Source organism: Pundamilia nyererei, unplaced genomic scaffold, assembly GCF_000239375.1.
Source record: "Pundamilia nyererei isolate P.nyererei 1_Seehausen unplaced genomic scaffold, PunNye1.0 scaffold00014, whole genome shotgun sequence".
Classification (NCBI taxonomy): Eukaryota; Metazoa; Chordata; class Actinopteri; order Cichliformes; family Cichlidae; genus Pundamilia; species Pundamilia nyererei.
In genome coordinates this window covers 2,458,300-2,465,020 of record NW_005187415.1, presented here as the reverse complement: position 1 = coordinate 2,465,020, position 6,721 = coordinate 2,458,300, and positions in this window count along the sequence as shown.

Genomic DNA, 6,721 nt, shown 5'->3' with positions numbered 1-6,721 from the left:
ACACTCACCATTACGCCGCAAGCCAAACAAAACCCAACCGCTGGTTCAAAACTACAGTGTCAACATGGCGATGTGTGCGACATTATCTGCTTTCCCATCTTAATGCATATTTACTGTCATTTCAGACTTTGAGTTCAATTGTAATATAATAGCTAACATCATGATGACTTGGCATGTTTTGGATATATCACAGTGTAATGTTTTTGTCAGAGTGAGTTTGATGTTAAACACATTGTTTACATGTGGGCTGCCAGCTCCATCTCCATTATTAATCAGCTGTATGTGGCTGCTCAGTATGGATCTACTCTGGGGTTTAAATATTAGATTGAAAACAGCAATTAATCTACCAGTATTAATAATTCATTTCATTTTAATCCCTGCTTTAATCTAGAGTTGCTTCTTATCTTTCACTTGTTCCGTGTCCCTAGAGTCAACCTGAGCGTCTGTCTTATACACGTATGGGATTGCCTTGAATGCAGCACTTTTTGGATGCAAGAGATAAGCTCTTGTCCTTAAAGGAGCAAACCTGAAAGCAGCAAAGAGATGAGACGTGAAGCAGTGATGATAAGCAAAATCCCTGCTCCTCCCTCAAAACTGGAGATTTTCCAAACCACAGTTAAAAAAAAAAAGCCGTTTTTTCTCGAACTCAGTCCAGATGAGGCTCCACTTTGTCTCTTTAAGCAAACCCTAATTAGATTAGTGGACTTTTAGTGGTTGTCCAAAAAAGAGAGGAGCCAGGTAGAGAGAGATGTCAAACAAAGTGAGACAAAGGGATCCACCAAGCTGTCATTCTTTGATCTGATCATCTGCGAAATGTGTTCCTTGTCCTGTGTCCCCTCATCATCATCTAATAATCCTTCATTTACCCACACACACACACACACACACACACACACATGCATCTGCCCTGAGCATGCAAACAAGAGCCTGTCTTTCATTTTGCTTTTCCAAAAGGCCGAGGCCAGGAGAGACACAGAGAGAGAAATTATGAGACGCGCTCCCTACATTCCTTTCAATTTAATGGCCACTGTAGTATGTCCTGTTTTGACAAGGAATGAATTTGAGCCTCAGTGTTCTCCATGATTTCCTACCAGGGCATAACTTATGGCTCGGTGGTTGGAGCATACAGTATGTTCGCTTCCAAAAATTTTTTAGGCTGTCAGTTTTGAGGTTGAAACATGATCTGAAACTCCATCAGTCAGCCAAGATTTTTGACTTTCCAATCAGCAGCGTATTCATTTCATCCACCACTCATCAGCATGTGGTAAAGTAGTTTCTGTGTCTTCAAACTATAATTTTGAAAGATGTGTGAAAGACGTTTTTGAAAATAAAGAATGGCAAACCGATGAAAAACGAGTTCTAGTTTGAGATCTAAAAAGAGGAAACAAAGTGTATCCATGTTTATTCACTGTTTGCTCATGTAGTACACAGGAGGTTCCATCTGTTATTGTTTTTTTTCCTTGTTTGACCTTGAATAAATATTATTGTCAGCTCATGATGAACTGCATCTCATCCCAGTTGTTTACCTTGCCTACCCTGCTTACCTTCGCAGAATCACCTAAGAGATGTTGCAAAACAAAAAAGAAAACAAAAAAAAACCTGGACCTATTAAGTACGTAAAATTACATTTATGGACTAACTGTAAGAGGTTACAAGCAGTGACAGACCTAAAGAACAGGGTCAATACATTCAGTTCTCCTAAGGTCTGCACAGCTTTGTAACATCTATTCCGTTTCAGTTCAGTTCAGGATTATTTATATAGCTCCAAATCACAGCAACAGTCAACTCAAGGTGCTTTAGATTATAAGATAAAGAGCCTACAATAATACAGAGAAAAGCCCAACAATCAAACAAACCCCTATTAGTAAGCACTTGGTGACAGTGGTGAAGGAAAAACTCCCTTTTAATGTGTGTATGCACTGCAACTAACAGGAGGCTTCTGGGGCTGTTCAATCAGATATCATCAAGTCAGTGTTGTTTCTGGATTAATAAAACTACGGTTCAGGCCCAGGTTTTAACGCTAATAGCTCTTTGGAATCACCTTGCTGGTACAAAAAGGCTCTTGAACTTTGTTATTTGGTATTTGAAATACCTTTTTTTTTTTATCCAGACCACGTAAAAACATTAGTCATATTACTGACTTTACTTAACCCTACCCACACCCTTTCATTAATTTGCCCGTACAGATCTGCTTCAAGTGTTTGTCACTGTTATGCAGATAATCAACTTTTTTTGACAGGCAGTTGAAAAGGAGTTTCCTCTTTAACAGAGCGTGCGCAGCCCAGATAAGATCTCCACTTACCTCTTCCCTTCTCCTCGGTCCATTGACTCTACCCCCAGAAAACAAGCTGTTTTACAACCACTGACCTTGTCCTACTCTAATAGCTTTGAAGTTGACCAGCAATTCAGCCAAGGACAGTGGATATTAGAAAGTGCCCTCTGCTTCCTTTCAGAGAAAATGACCCTTAGGTTTAATAACATGATGAAAAGTCAGCGTTACAAAAAACACCACAAATGACTGATCATGTTATTCAGCAAAATCCCCATGTTGATATTTCTACCTATTTCTATTTACTTTCACCTTTCAGTTAGTAACTAGATTTCCTTCAACTGTGTGTATGTTTATTAGCTAGCTGCCTTTTAATCCTAGCCTTTAGTGGGCACATTGCCTCATTTCTGTTCTTCAAGCAGGGTAGTGTTGTGAAATGGGCATCACCAGTCTGTAGACAACTGCCAGTTAATTATTTACCCTGACTTGTGTAGTTAACACCCAGGCCTTCCTTGGTTGCACCTGACTAGATGTCCTTACATTACCTTTCCTTGATGGCGTTGTGTGCATTACCACATTTTGTGCTCAACCCCCTCTACAGTTGCCAGCGTGTATGCCTATGTAGGTGTCAGAATATCACAGCGAATTATGTCTACATGTTGATCTGTCCATGGCATTTAAAAACAATTAAAATGGTCCATGCTTTGTTTGCATTTCTAATCCATGCCATTTTGATATTGTACTTTTTGTTGGCACTTCTTTCTGTTTGTACTGAGCTGTGGATCTCTTTGTTGTTCAAGACAGTTCATTGAAAGGGATTTAAACTGTGCATAACATCTGCGTTGCACTGGTTGAGACCTCATAATCCTTTTTTCTGCGTACCCAAAGACCTGTGCAAACTGGCTTATGAGACAAACACATTTGACACCAGCTTACCAAAACATATGCCATATAATGCTAACAGTAATTCGTTACACAAATATTAACTGATCTTTTTCCCTATTCAGGAGCAGAGCAAGCTGCATGAAAAAAAAAGACACTATATTACCTTAAAGATATTTCTAATGTCGTAGTTAATAATTACCTGCTTGTAAATCCAGCAGATGCAGAAAATGAACTTTTATTTGAAGGTTTTTTTTTCTCACTACATGACATGCAGCAGTTGCATTGTAAGACCAATGGTGCAGCTGACTAGTCTCTCTGTTGTATTATCACTGAGGCTGGGAAAACCACTTAAGTGTGGATGAAAAGTAATAAAGAGTGAAAATATCTATGTATGGGCAGGGTCTGGGTCATGGTGGATCAAAAGGTCAAAGTCTTTCACCCCTGAACAATGTGACGCATGTGCCATGTTAAACTAAAAGAACAGAGGTTACATATGCAGGATGAGAAGGCACGTTGAAAAAATAAACAAGTGAGCTTGTAATTTAGCTGCTGAATTCCAGAATACACAAAGTCTAAGAGTGAAACAAAAACAGGAATCCAAAACTGTAAGGTACATGAGGACACTGCAAGATAAAATCCAACACTGATGTTAAAAACAGAGACAGGGGAAGACAGAAAAAATGTGTAATGAAAGAAGCTAAAAATATAAAGTGGCACTACCCACTCTGATTCCCGTTCCCTGTACTACGAAGCAGGATTTGGTCTTAACCAGGTAACTTTAAGGTTAACCCTGGGATTTCGGTATTGCACAGGCAGTTCGCTTCTTACCAGGCTACACTGCCATTGTAACCTGACCTGCAGACCTGCTCTTCAGCTGCTCCAAATTACAGATCAGTGGGTAAAACTCACCGACAAATCAGTTCCCTGGAAAACAGTATTTAGCTGTGTGTCTGGGGTAAAATAGTATTATTATACTATTTATGGATCATTGTATCCATAAATAGTGGATTTTTGATCCACCGTTAATATGGATCATTAACGGTGCATATTTTGAGTTACAAGCGCGATGTTGCCAAATGCAGTGATTTCATTGGTCAGATCTGTTTATTTGCATGAGAGAAATTGGAAAAATCAATCTTGGTTGGATAAAATAAATGAAGCAAATCTGTCCAGCAAAATTACACATTCGGTGTGAACAGCTACATTAAGAATAGGCAGGTCTGAAAAATGCTTTTAAAGCATGAAATATGTGCAGAGCCCCTCTGCGAATCACTATCTAATTGTGGTGGAGGGACTATGTTGTCCAGGGGGGGGGGTCTCCCATGGCAAATTAGTCCTGGGTGCAGGACCAGACAAAGAGCGATTCAGAAGACCCTTATGAGAAAACCATCAAGGGAACAGTTCACCCTGCCTGGGATAGGGTTACCGGGGCCCCGCCCTGGAACCAGGCCTGGGGAGGGTGCCCGAGGGCGAGCATCTGATGGCATTAGTCCATGGGGCCCGGCACAGCCCAAAAACGGGACATGGGCCCATTGTCCCTCATGCCCACCACCTTCAGGAGTCGGGTGCATTGTGTGTCGGGCGGTGGTCAGGAACGGAGGCCCTGGCGGACTGATCCCCGGCTTCCAAGACTGGCAATTAGGACATGGAATGCCACCTCTCTGGTGGGGAAGGAGCCTGAGTTAGCGCGTGAGGTTGAGAGGTACTGGCTAGATATAGTCAGGCACACCTCAATGCATGACTTGGGCTCTGGAACCAGTCTCCTGGAGAGGGGCTGGACTCTGTCAGTCTGGAATTGCCCCCGGTGAGAGACAGCAGGCTGGGGTGGGTATTCTAGTATCTCCTTCGCTTCCTGCCGGTAAATTGGGGTTCTCCCCAGAGAATAAGAGAGTCTGTTCCCTGCACCTTTGGGTCGGGGAACGGGTCCTGACTGTCATCTGCGCAGCTCAAACTACCCAACCTTCTTGGAGTCCCTGGGTGGGGTGCTGGAGGGTGCTCTGCCTGGAGACTCTGTTGTCCTACTGGGAGACTTCAATGCTCATGTGTCATGGTGGTAACCCCCGAACCAAATGGTGGACACCAGAGGTGAAGGGAGCCACCAGGCTGAAGAAGGAGTCCTATTGTAACTTTTTGGTTACTTCATTGTAACAAGCAATAATGTTCACTTGACACCAATTTTATTTTATCCTAAAAGTGCAAAAGTCAAATTCTTAAAGACACAGAGGTTTTAATTAAGCCCAAAAACAGCATGATTACAACACCTCATCCTATTTGTGCTAATTTTGGTTTTAATTCCTGCATGAATGTGGTTGAGACTTCAAAGTGTGCCAGCGCAGCTGATAGTTTATTGAAGAGAGGTGTGGCTGCTGCTAAAGCTGTGAATGTGGGGTCTCTTGTGGTGAAAATGATAATACTGCCCTTTTGCTTTTATCTGACTCCACAATAGTATTTAAATGTGATGCACGACGTACAGAAACTCCTGTAGTGGAGCAAAAGATAGGAGGAGTGACGCCGATAAAATCACATTCATGGTTGTGTTTAATTTAGAGGGTGTTGCTGCCAAACACACCAAACTTTCCAGATTTTTTTTTAAACTGATGGTAGATGTGTGTAAAAGCCAAGACATTCCTACATTTGTGTGGTGGGATTATTCTCTTTCAGTCTTTTCTGTATGTAACTCCTTCTCTCTATGAATCTCTTTCTCTTCGAGACCTTTGAAAAGCTTCGGTTTTCTCCAGAGAGAAAACTCCCAGCATTGTCTGTGTGTGCGTGCATGTGTGTATATTTGTGTTTATATTGCAGCGTGGAGCCCTTGGGATGTGACTCAGTGTGCAATCTAAGACAGCTCCTATCATAATGACTGCTCATTACCTACCATGCTCCCATATAAAGATATATTTTTATATACCCGGGGACATAACCTCACTCCTCATCTACATAACAATTATGGCTCATTTTATTGGCCTCTTTGGAGCCGTAGAGAAAGTTCAGAATGCCTTCAGTTGCAAAAATGGTCTGGGTGACAGACAGGTTGGGAAATTAACAACAGCTGCTCATCATATTTTGCTTACATGTGTGCTGTGGCTTGCAAGTTTGCCTGTCAGTCTCTTTATCATATTCTTACTGTATCAGTGAGTGGCCAGATTGAGTGCTGTGTGGTTAGCTGGTAGAACAGTGGAATAGGTGGTACAACTTTTAGTGGCCTGTATAGATTAAATGTTTCTTATATCCTGGAAAAAAAACTGATGATGTTAATGCCCTCAAACACTTTGTTAACTCGATGTTGACCACTAACCTTACTGCATGATGAAGAGCCTCCACAGTGTGACAGTGATCATGTCAGAGGTTCAAACATTTGATTTTGCAATATTTACAGAAAGGTTGAGAGAGGCTAAGTCAAGGTTAAATTCAGCAATACCTATTAATTTGATAAATGTATTACTAAATTAAGCACACTGACATTAATAACAGAGAGAATTTTTGCTACCATCCATCTTCTTCTGCTTTATCTGGGGCCGGGTCGCGGGGGCAGCAGCCTAAGCAGAGAAGCCCAGACCTCCCTCTCCC